This window comes from Acinonyx jubatus, chromosome B1 (genome assembly GCF_027475565.1).
Source record: "Acinonyx jubatus isolate Ajub_Pintada_27869175 chromosome B1, VMU_Ajub_asm_v1.0, whole genome shotgun sequence".
NCBI lineage: Eukaryota > Metazoa > Chordata > Mammalia > Carnivora > Felidae > Acinonyx > Acinonyx jubatus.
In genome coordinates, this window is record NC_069382.1 from 139,369,094 (window position 1) to 139,384,206 (window position 15,113).

The window sequence follows — 15,113 nt, forward strand, 5'->3', positions numbered from 1 at the left end:
TATTTATTTTTGAGAGAGATAGAGTGCGAGTGGGGGAGGGGCAAAGAGGGAGGGAGACAGAATCCCAAGCAGGCTCCAGGCTCTGAGCTGTCAGCACAGAACCCCACGCAGGGCTCGAACCAATGAACTGTGAGATCATGACCTGAGCCAAAGTCGGATACTTTTAACTTACTGAGCCACCTAGATGCCCCAAGTGTTTTTTCTTAATTAAATTTTTTTTTTTTTTTTTTTAGCGATAGAGAGAGTATGTGAGATTGTGCGCGCACAAGTCAGGAAGGGGCAAAGGGAGAGAAGAAAGAAAAATCTTAAGCAGGCTCCACACCCAGTGCAAAGCCCAAATTGGGGCTTGATCTCAGACCGTGAGATCATGACTTGAGCCAAAATCAGGGGTCCAATGCTTAACCGACTGAGCCATCCAGGTGTCCCTAGATTCACCTACTTTTGAGAGAAGCTCAAATTTCTTTAAAATTCCAGTTTTTATATTAATTTTATTCTGGCATTACCTTCTGGACCATGCCATATATGGGTATGCACTTATGCACAAGTGTTCACACACAAATTCTCTCTTCTTTCTTACCTCTACACAAAGCGATCCAAAAAGTTCTACACAGAAAGATCTCAAAGTCAAAATCCAGGCTACCAATAAGATCTTCTCTATATGCCAGAAGCTTATCAAAGACTATGCACTGAAACCAGGGATTTGAAAGGGAAGTTTTTTTTTTTTAAGTTTTCATTTAAATTCCATTTAGTTAACATATAGTGTAATATTAGTTTCAGCTGTACAATATAGTAATCCAACACTTCCATACAATACCCAGTGCTCATCGCAAGTGCACTCCTTAATCCTCTTAAAGGGAAGTTTTAAAAAATTATTCAGGAACATTAAAAAATGAAACTCAAAGATGAAACTCAGAGATGAAGCAAATTGCTATCTCTTGTTTTCATAGACTGGAAATAAGGTGATAATAAAATATGTATCCCCTGCTTTTCTTCTTTATTAACGAGTAAGGGACCTGCAAGACTCCAGTGTGGAGTTATGTTTATGTTTATGTTTATGTTAATGTCAATGGCTAATGGTTTTTTTTGTTTTGCTTTGTTTTTTTTCTAGAAACCCCTGACCTGCTAACTTCTATTTCCATTTGGAAACTGGATTCAGTGATGAGTGAGTCTTGGGGGAGAGAAAAATAATTTCCCCTATCCCTACTTCTCAAAGGAGGACACACATTCACCATTTTTCTTCATTTTTTTACTGTTGGCAATTATGCAGAATAAAAAAGTAGTATTAAAAAAAATAGCAGCAAAATGCCCTCAAATACAATAGTTGGTCTTCACTGAAATGAAGGCAGAGAAGTCCTTTCATAGCCACATTTCCAAAATTCCAGCTGGCATATTGTTTCAGTCTGTTTTTAGGAACACTCTCTAGATTAAATTCTGGATCAAGTTCTTTATTACTTACGTAGACATAACTAGCAGCAGTACTAATGCAAATCTACAGAGGGTCTCTTCCATTTTTGGAGGGAGGTGGGAATGGGCTTTTCTATTCCTGGCATCTAATCACTTGGGTAAGGAAAGAAATTCCCTTTGGACTTTCAGCCCTTAACTTTAACTTTAGATTTCTTTTTTTTTTTTTTAATTTTTTTTAACATTTATTTATTTTTGAGAGACAGAGAGAGACAGAGCATGAGCAGGGGAGGGGCAGAGAGAGAGGGAGACACAGAATCAGAAGCAGGCTCCAGGCTCCGAGCTGTCAGCACAGAGACCGACGCGGGGCTTGAACCCACAAACCATGAGATCATGACCTGAGCCAAAGTCGGACGCTTAACCAACTGAGCCACCCAGGTGCCCCATTAATTTTAGATTTCTAAGCTGACTCTGAATCATTTTCTTCATTCCTCCTAGAAGCCTCAGTAGAACTAGCTATTAACCATTCTCCCTTATTTTCTGATACTTTGTTGATATAAAATGAGCTAGTAGAGAGGATATGGTTGATGATAATTGAGAAAAGGAATACTATGTGGCATTCTATAGAATAAATGCATTCAGGATTTGTAAATTCTGTAGGAAATGGCCCTGAAGGAAAAAAAAAAAAGGGTCCCTTATTCTTCTGATACAGGAAGAACTGAGAAGAGTATAATATAACACTAATAGAAACAATATCAAAATATTATTATTTCAACAGGCATTCAGCATAAAACTACCAATGGAATATTTCACATGTTTTTTCTTACTAAGTCTTTGAGATTCAGTGTGCATTTTATACTTTTATCACATCTCAATTTAGATGCTACATTTTCAATGGTTAGAATGAAATAGTCCAACTAACACAAAACTGCATTTAGCAGAAAATATTTTATATTGCTTCAGTTTTTATGTTCAAATTAATTATGCTTAAATAAAATTGAAAAATTTAATTCCTCAGTTATGCTACATATTTTTCAAGTACTTAATAGCCACATATTGAGTAGCTAGTGGCCACCATATTGGACAATTTAGGCATAGATTGAGATACAGAGCCCTTTTAAGTTGGAGAATGAGAGTTCTTAAAGGTGGTCCCTACTATCTCTGCAAGACAGAAGTCAAGAGTCCTTGTTGAGAGTTAGAGAAAAGCCTGTTGGTTTGTGGCAGAGCTCTGATGTAGCCAGTGGTTTAACTAACTGTGTGGTGGAACAGCTTACCACTGTGGTTGTGAGACTTCCCTGACACTACTGGGCAGTACAGGACCAGGAAAAATCCACAAGGGTGGGTTTCCTGAGACTTGGGAATTCTTTTTTTTTAAATTTTTTTTAACATTTATTTATTTTTGAGACAGAGAGAGAGAGAGAGCATGAACGGGGCGGGGGGGGGGGCAGAGAGAGAGGGAGACACAGAATCTGAAACAGGCTCCAGGCTCTGAGCTGTCAGCACAGAGCCCGACGCGGGGCTCGAACCCATGGACCGCGAGATCATGACCTGAGCCAAAGTCGGATGCTTAACCGACTTAGCTACCCAGGCGCCCCGAGGCTTGGGAATTCTTAAGGAAGGTCTGATACAAGATCAAGAGGGTAAGTGAATCTAGGATGAAGGTATTGCAAAATTGAGATTGTGGACCAGGATGTGAGGAAATGACTGAAATGAGGCAATCAGGTTAATAGGGAGTTGTGAAGGGGCAGGAGGTGTAATGAGGGCAAAGTGCTAGCTCAGTGTTGAGATAGGATAGTGAGGTTGGAGAGAGGGTTTTCATCACCTGAAACTATTATAGAATGTCAAAATGGGCTCTTCCAGTTGAAGCAAAGGTGTCAAGTATTCTCCTTCACTATCTAAATTCCTCCACGTGATTCTAGAACAGTGTCAGCATACTAAGGGCTATGGGTCAACTCTGGCCACCAAGTTGTATTGGAAGACAGCCATGCTCATTCATTTATGTTTTGTCTGTAACACAACTGCTTTTCCAAAGAATCATTTGAGAGATTAACATATGCTTCCTGAAATTTGGATGACACAGGAACTAGTTCCTGAGTTGTTCCTGAAAGAATGTCTCATGGAGAAAGCCTAATTAAAGGGTGGCTTGTTAGAGCAAAGGGGAAAGGTCCACAGTGGCAGTGTTATGGACCTAATATAGTGACTGCTGTCCTCTTCCTCACCTTCTCCATCTTCTTCTTCTTCTTCACAGCTTTATTTTGCTATCAAATTCACCCTCTTCAAGTATACAACTCAGTGGATCTTAACATAGTTACAACATTGTACAACTCTCACGATTATCTAAATGTGGAACATTTCATCTCCCCAAAAACAGACCCTGTACCCATTTGCAGTCACTCCCATTCTTCCCACTCACCTATTGTAGTTAACCACTAATCTACTTTCTGTAACTATAGATTTTCCAATTTGGGACATTTCATATAAATGGAATTATACAATATATTGCCCCCCGCCCCCTTTCTTGGTCTGGCTTCTTTCTCTTAGCATAATATTTTCGAGGTTGATATACATTATAGCATGAATCAGTCCTTCATTATTTTTCATGGCTGAATATATTCCACTGTGTGGATATGCCATATTTTGTTTATCCATTCATCAGTTGAGGAACATTTGTTCATTTCTGATATTACAAAGAATGTTATGAACGTTTGTGTTTCAGGTTTTTGTTTGAATGTCTATCTCAGTTCTCTTGAGTATATATCTGAGTGTGGAATTGCTGAGTCTTATGTAACTTTATGTGCATCCTTTTGAGGAATTTCCAGACTGTTGCAAAGCTGCTGTATCACTGTACACTTCCACCAACAATGAGAATGCAATGTGTGAGAGTTGAGATTTCTCCACATCTTTGCCAATGCTTCTTGTTGTCCATCTTTTTTTATGATAGCCAGCCTAGTAGATATAAAGTGGTATCTGATTGTAGTTTTGATTTTCATTCACTAATGATATTGATGTTGAGCATCTTTTCATGTGTTTATTGACCATTTGTACATTTTATCAGAAGAAATGTATTCAAATCCTTTTGTTCATTTAAAAAAATTGGATCATTTGTCTTTTTGTGGTTGAGTTATGGTTAACTGTTTTGGGGTTATCTTAAAGGATTTCTGCCACACAGGCCTATTGGGAAGAGTGAGAAGATCAGACTCCGAGAGGCCACCAGAAGTCAGAGCCTGAGAGCTATGTTGTGTGTGACCATAAGGAGGAGACATCATCTTTGCTAAAGGAATGTAGATGAAAAGCACTAAAGAGAAAAAGAGCACTAAAGAGAAAAAGAGCCAGAACTTAGGCATGAAACAGAGATTTCAGTGGCATCAGTGTAATAAGACTTCTCCCTTCCACCTCCCTCACCTTCCCTAGGGGTCAAAATGAGTGTTTAATTAACCAGTAACAGGGGGAGGAGGTAGAGGAAAATAGCTCAAACAGTAGCGGAGAGAAATACTTGAAAAGACTGAAAGAGTGAAGTTTTGATTTAGATTTAATTGAACTTTTTTACCAAATCAAAGATGAACCTATTTATTAACACCTGAGAATAACCAGGAAAAATAATGGGATCTGCCTGAAATTTCACTGAACAAGCTCAATGGAGTCAAACACAGTTGTATGAAAATAAACGTTACGCTAGTTTTTAATGTCACCCCTACTGAATCCAGCTTGTGTGATAAGCCAGTTATAAGATCTTAGAGCTACTCAGCACCCAGTATAAACCTCTAAGACATGACTGTTTATAGGGGGGTGGTACAGAGGCACCTAGGTGATATGAATTAGAAAGAAGGAAAAGTCTAAGAAGCTGGGAGGCCAGGATGTTGGCTGGATGGTCAACTTAGATATTGTATTCTATATACAGGATAGTAAGAAGTGTGGTAGAAATGAAAACTGAATTTGACTTCAAGAAAGCTGAGGGATGGTCCTGGAGGCTATGGATGACAGCCATAGAAATGTTGGGAGAATCCTATATGAGCAGAGTAAATGGGATTATTGATAAATATTTTGAAGCTATGGTCTGGAAGCTTCAGTGAGTAGTATGTCAACCACATCTTGGCTTGGTTTTGGGTTAGACCGGAGGAAAGGAAGGCCATTAATTGAGAGACCTGAGGAAAAAAAGAAAGTATGTGGACAGTTAATAACGTTTGGAAAAGAATAATGAAAGAAGGGTTGTTGATGAGAAGAAGCAAGGATAAGGGACAAGTTTAGGGGCAGGGATAAAGCCAAGAGGATAGCAAGGGCAGGGTCTAAAGAGGTCTGTGCAGAGGAGCCAATGATTTTATGGATGAAAGGGTTGGGGGAAGGAGCAGGCAGACAGAGGAAGTGGGAACAATGGAGCTGTTGACAGAACTACTTGGTCCTAAATTTTCCATTGTATATTTGATGTATTGGTGTCATCAACCTGCTCATATAAATAATGACTCTGTTAAGTTGCACCCCCTAAATGCCAAAGCCAAGAAGAACTTTGGGGTTTCTCTGAGTAGTGATTTTTTTTTATTGTGAAATTCTTCAATTTGAAAAAGGGACTTTCCAGTGGAAATAATAGACTGTAAATTGTTTACTTGGCAAAACACCATTAGACTAAGCTAAGGACCTTCATACACAAGCATATGATAACAGAAGTTTACCTGCCAAGTGCTTTCATAATGAGATGGTAGGGAAATTTTTCCTGACTTGCAAGGCAAAGAAAATATTCTGAAAGATACTGTATTTTATAATTAAGGAAAACACAGCCATGAAAAGTGGGAACACAATATTGGTCAATTAATGAATAAACTGGGTGGGGATCAAACAAAAGACTAGTTGCAATAGTTTTAAGTTGTTAGCTTAAAATTGATCTATCCTTAATATTGGAACAAATTATTAAAAAAAAACATTTCTGGGCTGTCTTGTTTAGATTATTGCTTCCATTTACTTTGCAGGGTGTACTTAGTGCTAAAAAGGGACAGAGGGGGAAAAAGGAGCAGAGAGTGATAATTAAAGCACAAAAATACTTAGATGACATTTTATCAAATATGTAGGAAGTTTATAAAAGTTTGCTTCTGCTGCATTTTTATGTTTTATTTTCTTCGACCAAGGTGTACCTATTGAATCTCGATCTTGCATCTAGCACTGCACCAAGTGCTCTACACGATTCAGTGGAGGTAGAGGCATGAAACTTAACTTTATGGAGCTTACATGCTCGAGACTAACTACATGAAGTGCCACAAAGAGAGAACAATACAAGAGGCTTTGAAATAAATTACTTAATTGAATGTGATCATGCATATTGACATAAGTGAAAAATAACAATTTCATAGTTAAAGCAATTGTTAGATTATAATAAGATGAAGAATGTATCTTGCAAGATGCTATTTTGTAACAATTGCCAAAAAATTGCCCTTGACCATATCTGCTAAGGCCACATTCTAACTCACAGAGGTAAGCAATCCATCAGAATTGTTTCCTAGAGTTTGTTCCATGGAACAGTAGTATCCTGAGATGTCTTGAGAAAAAGGATTCCATGGTCAAATTTAAGAAATGTGGCATACCATGTCTCTTTCTTGGGCAATTATAGTAACATTTGCATATTAAGGTGCTGAGAAATCCTGCAGCAAAGAACTCATGTTAAAAGTGTACAGTCCTATACATCCCAAACTTATTTGACTATAGAACCCTCTTTATAATCACTGAACCCACTTTGGCAAATGCTGTGTTAAAGGATACACATGAAATACTCAGGATTTGATGACTTGGAAAAGCAAACAAAGTAAACCTAATTTGCACTTGGACAAGGGGTTTATTTATCAATATTCTGAATAGAATCCAAGGCTCTAGTGGCCTAGCCTCTGCAGAGCCCTAAGAAGTGAAAACAGATATGACTCTAGGTGCTTGAGAAATAGTATAGACCTTTACTCTGTGTGTGTGTGTGTGTGTGTGTGTGAGGGGTTATATAGCATGCCACGTAGAAGACTTCCCACTGATTTTCTCTAAATATCTACATTTTTCAACATGTCTACATTCACCCAGTCATTAAAATATCTCTCCTGCTCTATTTTTATACACGTTTCTTCCACTATTTTGCTGCTCAAGCCTGTTTGCTTTTTTCTTCATCTCCACTCTTTTTTTGACCCACCTTGCAGCTGGTAGTGACTGCTAAGACTTGAAGCTACCTGGTAGCTATACTATTCCATTGTGAGGCAGTTATTGAACTCAGAATCTCCAGTCCTCTTGTTTCTCTTGCTCTCAGTGGAGGGATATAAGGGGAGCCCCTTGTCAGTCCTCTTCTTCCTTTTACTTTCAAAGCTTTTCTTATGAGGTTTTACAGAACATTTTTAGTGATGAGTTCCCCATTATCTAAGACAACACTTCTAATTGCATCGAATGTCCCTGAAGGTATTTTAATTTTTAAAGTAGTGCTAACAGTTCTCCGTTATATCTGATTGCAAGCCAATTCCCCAGGAATATCTACAAAATTTTTGCCAGATTCAGATCTATAAAATGGCTTCTATTCTGCATTTAAACTTAGAAAGGATTTCCCCTTTCTACTTCAAACAGATGATAAATTAGCCAGAAAATTTGCCTCCTCACTCAAAGCCACAGAAGTAGAAGTCGATGAAGCTGAAAAATTAAGTAAAGCTATAAAAGTGGTTGAGTCCTTGTGTAGGAGATAATGGCACCCCAGGTAATGGAAGAAGACATAGTGCCATTGATGGAGAGAGGCCAGGGAAATGCTCCATAACCCATGCCCTTTTCCCCCTACCAACTGGGTCTTAGAAAGCGATGTAGGCCCAATGATAGGCTGATATCATCACAGTGTTTAAGTCTAACGGACATTAGGAAGGGATAGCAAAAATGCTGCAGACCCTCAACCTCTGGGCATTTCTTCACCCTGACCTTACCTCCTATATCCTGAGAACTGAGAATTCTCCTATATCCTGAGAATGCTTATTTGAGACTTAGCCTATTAAATCTTATTTCACACAAGGTATATAAAAATGAAGTGATTAAAATAGAAAACTCAGTAGTAGAGATGAATTCCAAAGTGCATGCAGTTGAAAAACAAATAAATGATCTAGAGGGTCAAATTAATTAAATCTCCCATAAAACATCATACAGAGACAGAGAGAAAGAACTGGAAAATATGAGAGAAAAAAATGAAAACATTATAGTTGTAATGTAAACATCTGTATTTTTACAAATATTTTTAAATGTTTATTTATTTTTGAGAGGGAGAGAGAGAGAGAGAGAGAAAAACAGTGTCAGTGGAGTCAGGCAGAGAAAGAGGGAGACACAGAATCTGAAGCAGGTTCCAGGCTCTGAGCTGTCTGCAAAGAGCCCAATGTGGGGCTCAAACTCACGAACCATGGAATCATGACCTGAGCCAAAGTTAGATGCCCAACTGACTGAACCACCCAGGCACCCCTAAAAATCTGTTTTATTGTACAGCTAAAAAGATAATAAAAGTATATATACAAAGAGGAAAAATATTTGAGGAGATAATAAACCAAAAAGGCCCTAGATTTAAAGAAATCAAAAGACCTCAGTTTGGAAAGTGTGATTATAGAAGTCCCTAGATGCATTATATGGTAAAATTTTAAAATCAAAAAGAAAAAGAAAATTCCCAAACTTCAAGAATAAAGAGCACCTAATAAGAACCAAGAATCAGAATTACAACAAACACATACTGGAGACAAGAAACTATTTTGAAGTGGTAAATGTAAAGAATATCAAAACCACAGTTTTATAACCAGCTAATCTGTCATTTAAGTTGGGAGTGAAATAATGATATTCTCAGATGTATATGTCCTTCCAAGTTTTGTCCTCTTTGTAAAATTTTTAGAGGGTTTACTATTAACTGTAGTAAGAAAAATGTAAAGTGGCAAGGAATTAATCTAAGAAAAATGCACAAGGCCTTTTTCTTTTTTTTTTTTTAATTTTCTTTTTTATTTTTTAAAGATTTGCATCCAAATTAGTTAGCATATAGTGAAACAGTGATTTCAGGAGTAGATTCCTTAGTGCCCCTTACCCATTTAGCCCATCCCCCCTCCCACAACCCCTCCAGCAACCCTTAATTTTTTCTTCATATTTATGAGTCTCTTCTGTTTTGTCCCCCTTCCTGTTTTTATATTATTTTTGTTTCCCTTCCCTTATGTTCATCTGTTTGTCTCTTAAAGTCTTCATATGAGTGAAGTCGTATGATTTTTGTCTTTCTCTGACTAATTTCACTTAGCATAATACCCTCCAGTTCCACCCACATAGTTGCAAATGGCAAGATTTCATTCTTTTTGGTTGCCGAATAATACTCCATTGTATGTATATATATATATATATATATATATATATATATATATATATATATATATATATATATAATACATACCACCTCTTCTTTATCCATTCATCCATCGATGGACATTTGGGCTCTTTCCATACTTTGGCTATTGTTTATAGTGTTGCTATAAACATGGGGGTGCATATGTCCCTTCAAAACAGCACACCTGTATCCCTTGGATAAACACCTAGTAGTGCAATTGCTGGGTCATAGGGTAGTTCTATTTTTAGCTCTTTGAGGAACCTCCATCCTGTTTTCCAGAGTGGCTGTACCAGCTTGCATTCCCACCAACAATGCAAAAGAGATCTTCTTTCTCCGCATCCTCGCCAACATCTGTTGTTGCCTGAGTTGTTAATGTTAGCCATTCTGACAGGTGTAAGGTGGTATCTCATTGTGCTTTTGATTTGTATTTCCCTGATGATGAGTGATGTTGAGCATTTTTTCAAGTGTCAGTTGGCCATCTGGATGTCTTCCTTGGAGAAGTGTCTATTCATGTCTTTTGCCCATTTCTTCACTGGATTATTTGTTTTTTGGGTGTTAAGTTTCATAAGTTCTTTATAGGTTTTGGATACTAACCCTTTATCTGATATGTCATTTGCAAATATCTTCTCCCATTCTGTTGGTTGCCTTTTAGTTTTGCTAATTGTTTCCTTCTCTGTGCAGAAGTTTTTATTTTGATGAGATCCCAGTAGTTCATTTTTGCTTTTGTTTCCCTTGCCTCCAGAGATGTGTTGAGTAAGAAGTTGCTGTGGGCAAGATCAAAGAGGTTTTTACCTGCTTTCTCCTCGAGGATTTTGATGGCTTCCTGTCTTACATTGAGCTCTTTCATCCATTTTGAGTTTATTTTTGTGTATGGTGTAAGAAAGTGGTCTAGGTTCATTCATCTGCATGTTGCTGTCCAGTTTTCCCAGCACCACTTACTGAAGAGACTGTCTTTATTCCATTGGATATTCTTTCCTGCTTTGTCAAAGATTAGTTAGCCATACGTTTGTGGGTCCATTTCTGGGTTCTCTATTCTGTTCCATTGATCTGAGGGTCTGTTCTTGTGCCAGTACCCTACTGTCTTGATGATGACAGCTTTGTAGTATAGCTTGAAGTCTGGGATTGTGATTCCTCCTGCTTTGGTTTCTTTTTCAAGATTGCTTTGGCTATTCGGGGTCTTTTCTGGTTCCATACAAATTTTAGGATTATTTGTTCCATCTCTGTGAAGAATGCTGGTGTTATTTTGATAGGTATTGCATTGAATAGGTAGATTGCTTTGGGTAGTATGGACATTTTAACAATATTTGTTCTTCCTATCCAGGTGCATGGAATATTTTTCCATTTTTTGTGTCTTCTTCAATTTCTTTCAAAAGCTTTCTATAGTTTTCAGTGTATAGATTTTTCACCTCTTTGGTTAGATTTATTCCTAGGTATTTTATGGTTTTTTGTGCAACTATAAATGGGATCGATTCCTTGATTTCTCTTTCTGTCACTTCATTGCTGGTGTATAGGAATGCAACCGATTTCTGTGCGCTGATTTTATATCCTGGAACTTTGCTGAATTCATGAATCAGTTCTAGCCATTTTTTGGTGGAATCTTTTGGGTTTTCCATATAGAGTATCATGCCATCTGCAAAGAGTGAAAGTTTGACCTCCTCCTGGCCAATTTGGATGCCTTTTATTTCTTTGTGTTGTCTGATTGCAGAGGCTAAGACTTCCAATTCTATGTTGAATAACAATGGCGAGAGTGGATATCCCTGTCTTGTTCCTGACCTTAGAGGGAAAGCTCTTAGTTTTTCCCCATTGAGGATGATATTAGCGTTGGGTTGTTCATATATGGCTTTTATGATCTTGAGGTATGATCCTTCTATCCCTACTTTCTTGAGGGTTTTTATCAAGAAAGGATGCTATATTTTGTCAAATGCTTTCTCTGCATCTATTGAGAGGATCATATGGTTCTTGTCCTTTCTTTTATTGATGTGATGAATCACTTTAATTGTTTTGCAGATATTGAACCAGCCCTGAATCCCAGGTATAAATCCCGCTTGGTCGTGGTGAATAATTTTTTTAATGTATTGTTGGATCCAGTTGGCTAATATCTTGTTGAGGATTTTTGCATCCATGTTCATCAGGGAAATCGGTCTATAGTTGTCCTTTTTAGTGGGGTCTCTGTCTGGTTTTGGAATCAAGGTAATGCTGGCTTCATAGAAACAGTTTGAAGTTTTCCTTCCATTTCTATTTTTTGGAACAGCTTCAAGAGAATAGGTGTTAACTCTTCCTTAAATGTTTGGTAGGATTCCCCTGGAAAGCCATCTGTCCCTGGACTCTTGTTTTTTGGCAGATTTTTGATTACTAATTTGATTTCCTTACTGGTTATGGGTCTGTTCAAATTTTCTATTTCTTCCTGTTTTAGTTTTGGTAGTGTATACATTTCTAGGATTTTGTCCATTTCTTCCAGATTACCCATTTTATTGGCATATAATTGCTCATAATATTCTCCTATTATTGTTTTTATTTCTGCTGTGTTAGTTGTGATCTCTCCTCTTTCATTCTTGATTTTATTTATTTGGGTCCTTTCCTTTTTCTTCTTGATCAAACTGGCTAGTGGTTTATCAATTTTGTTAATTCTTTCAAAGAACCAGCTTCTGGTTTCATTGATCTGTTCTACTGTTGTTGTTGTTGTTGTTGTTGTTGTTTTTGGTTTTGATAGCATTAATTTCTGCTCTAATCTTTATTATTTCCTGTCTTCTGCTGGTTTTGGTTTTATTTGCTGTTCTTTTTCCAGCTCCTTAAGGCATAAGGTTAAGTTGTGTATCTGAGATCTTTCTTCCTTCTTTAGGAAGGTCTGGATTGCTATATACTTTCCTCTCATGACCACCTTTGCTGTGTCCCAGAAGTTTTGGTTTGTGGTGTTATCATTTTCATTGACTTCCATATACTTTTTAATTTCCTTTTTAACTGCTTGGTTAGCCCATTCATTCTTTAGTAGGATGTTCTTCAGTCTCCAAGTATTTGTTACCTTTCCAAATTTTTTCTTGTGGTTGATTTCGAGTTTCATAGTGTTGTGGTCTGAAAATATGCATGGTATGATATCGATCTTTTTGTACTTACTTAGGGCTGATTTGTGTCCCAGTATATGGTCTATTCTGGAGAACATTCCATGTGAACTGGAGAAGAATGTATATTCTGCTGCTTTAGTATGAAATGTTCTGGATATATCTATCTGTTAAGTCCATCTGGTCCAGTGTGTCATTCAAAGCCATTGTTTCCTTGTTGATTTTTTGATTAGATGTTCTGTGCATTGCTGTGAGTGGGTTGTTGAAGTCTCCTACTATTATGGTATTACTATCAATGAGTTTCTTTATGTTTGTGATTAATTGATATATATATTTGGGTGTATCCATATTTGGCACATAAATGTTTAAAATTGTTAGGTCCTCTTGGTCTATAGACCCCTTGATTATGATATAATGCCCTTCTCTTGATACAGTCTTTATTTTAAAGTCTAAATTGTCTGATATAAGTATTGCTACTCCAGCTTCCTTTTGTTGACCATTAACATGATAGATGGTTCTCCATCCCCTTGTTTTCAATCTGAAGGCGTCTTTAGGTCTAAAGTGGGTCTCTTGTAAACAGCATATAGATGGATCTTGTTTTCTTATCCATTCGGTTACCCTCTGTCTTTTTATTGGAGCATTGAGTCCACTGATGTTTAGAGTGAGTACTGAAAGATATGAATTTATTGCCAGTATGATGCTTGTAGAGTTGGAGTTTCTGATGGTGTTCTCTGGTCCTTTCTAATCTTTTGTTACTTTTGGTATTTATTTATTTTTACATATACTTTTTCATCTTTTCTCCCCTCAAAACGTCCCCCTTAAAATTTCTTGCTGCGTTGGTTTAGTGGTCACAAACTCCTTTAATTTTTGTTTGTCTGGGAAACTTTTTATCTCTCCTTCTATTTTGAATGACAGCCTTGCTGGATAAAGAATTCTTGGCTGCATATTTTTCTGATTCAGCACATTGAATATATCCTGCCACTACTTTCTGGCCTGCCAAGTTTCTGTGGATAGGTCTGCTGCAAACCTGATCTGTCTTCCCTTGTAGGTTAGGGACTTTTTTTTTTCCCTTGCTGCTTTCATGATTCTCTCCTTGCCTGAGTATTTCGTGAATTTGACTATGATATGCCATGTTGATGGTCGGTTTTTGTTTAATCTCATGGGGGTCCTCTGTGAGTTTCAAGGGGGGGTTCCTGGATTTTGATGTCTGTGTCTTTCCCCAGGTTAGGAAAGTTTTCCACTCTGATTTGCTCACATAATCCTTCCACCCCTATTTCTCTCTCTTCCTCTTCTGGGACCCCTATGATTCTGATGTTGCTCCTTTTTAATGAGTCACTGATTTCTCTAATTCTTAAATCGTGCTCTTTTGCCTTAATCTCCCTCTTTTTTTCTGCTTCGTTATTCTCTATAAGTTTGTCCTCTATATCACTGATTCTCTGCTCTGCCTCGTCCATCCTTGCTGCTGCTACATCCATCCATGATTGCAGCTCAGTTATAGCATTTTTAATTTCATTCTGGCTATTTTTTACTTCTTTTATCTCTGCAGAAAGGGATTCTAGTCTATTTTCGATTCCAGCTAGTATTCTTATTATCATGATTCTAAATTCTGGTTCAGACATCTTGCTTGTATATGTGTTGGTTAAATCCCTGGCTGTCGTTTCTTCGTGCTCTTTCTTTTGGGGTGAATTCCTTTGTTTTGTCAATTTGAAGGGAGAAAATGTATTAATGAGGTAGGAAAATTGAAATTAAAAAAATTAAAATAAAAAATATTAAAATTTAAAATTAAAAATACACACACACAAAAATCGAATAGATGATGCTAGATCCTAGGTGTGTTTTGGTCTGGGTTTTGAAAGTGGTTTTACAGATTAGAGAAAAAAAAGGGGGGGAAGAAAAAGAAAAAAAGGAAATCGTTTGAGAATTTGAAAAAATGAATACACTGAAGTAGACTAAAATGAGATGATGGGGGTAAAATAGAATTTGAAAAAATATACACAAAAGTAAAGAATATAGTAGAAAAAAATTAAAGCAAAATATTTTTAATAAAAATTAAAAATAAATAAGATTTTTTCATTTTCTGTATTTAAGAAAAAAGAAGAAAAAAAAGAAAAGAAATTGTTTGAAAATTTGAAAAAGTGAGTACACTGTAGTAGACTAAAATAAAATATGGGAGTAAGATAGAATTTGAAAAAAAATGACATAAAAGCAAAAAATATAGTAATAAAAATTAAATGAAAATATTTTTAAAAGAAATTGAAAGTAAAAATGAAGTTTTTCTCTTTCTGCATTCAAGAAAAAGAAAAGAAATGAAAAAGAAAAAAAGA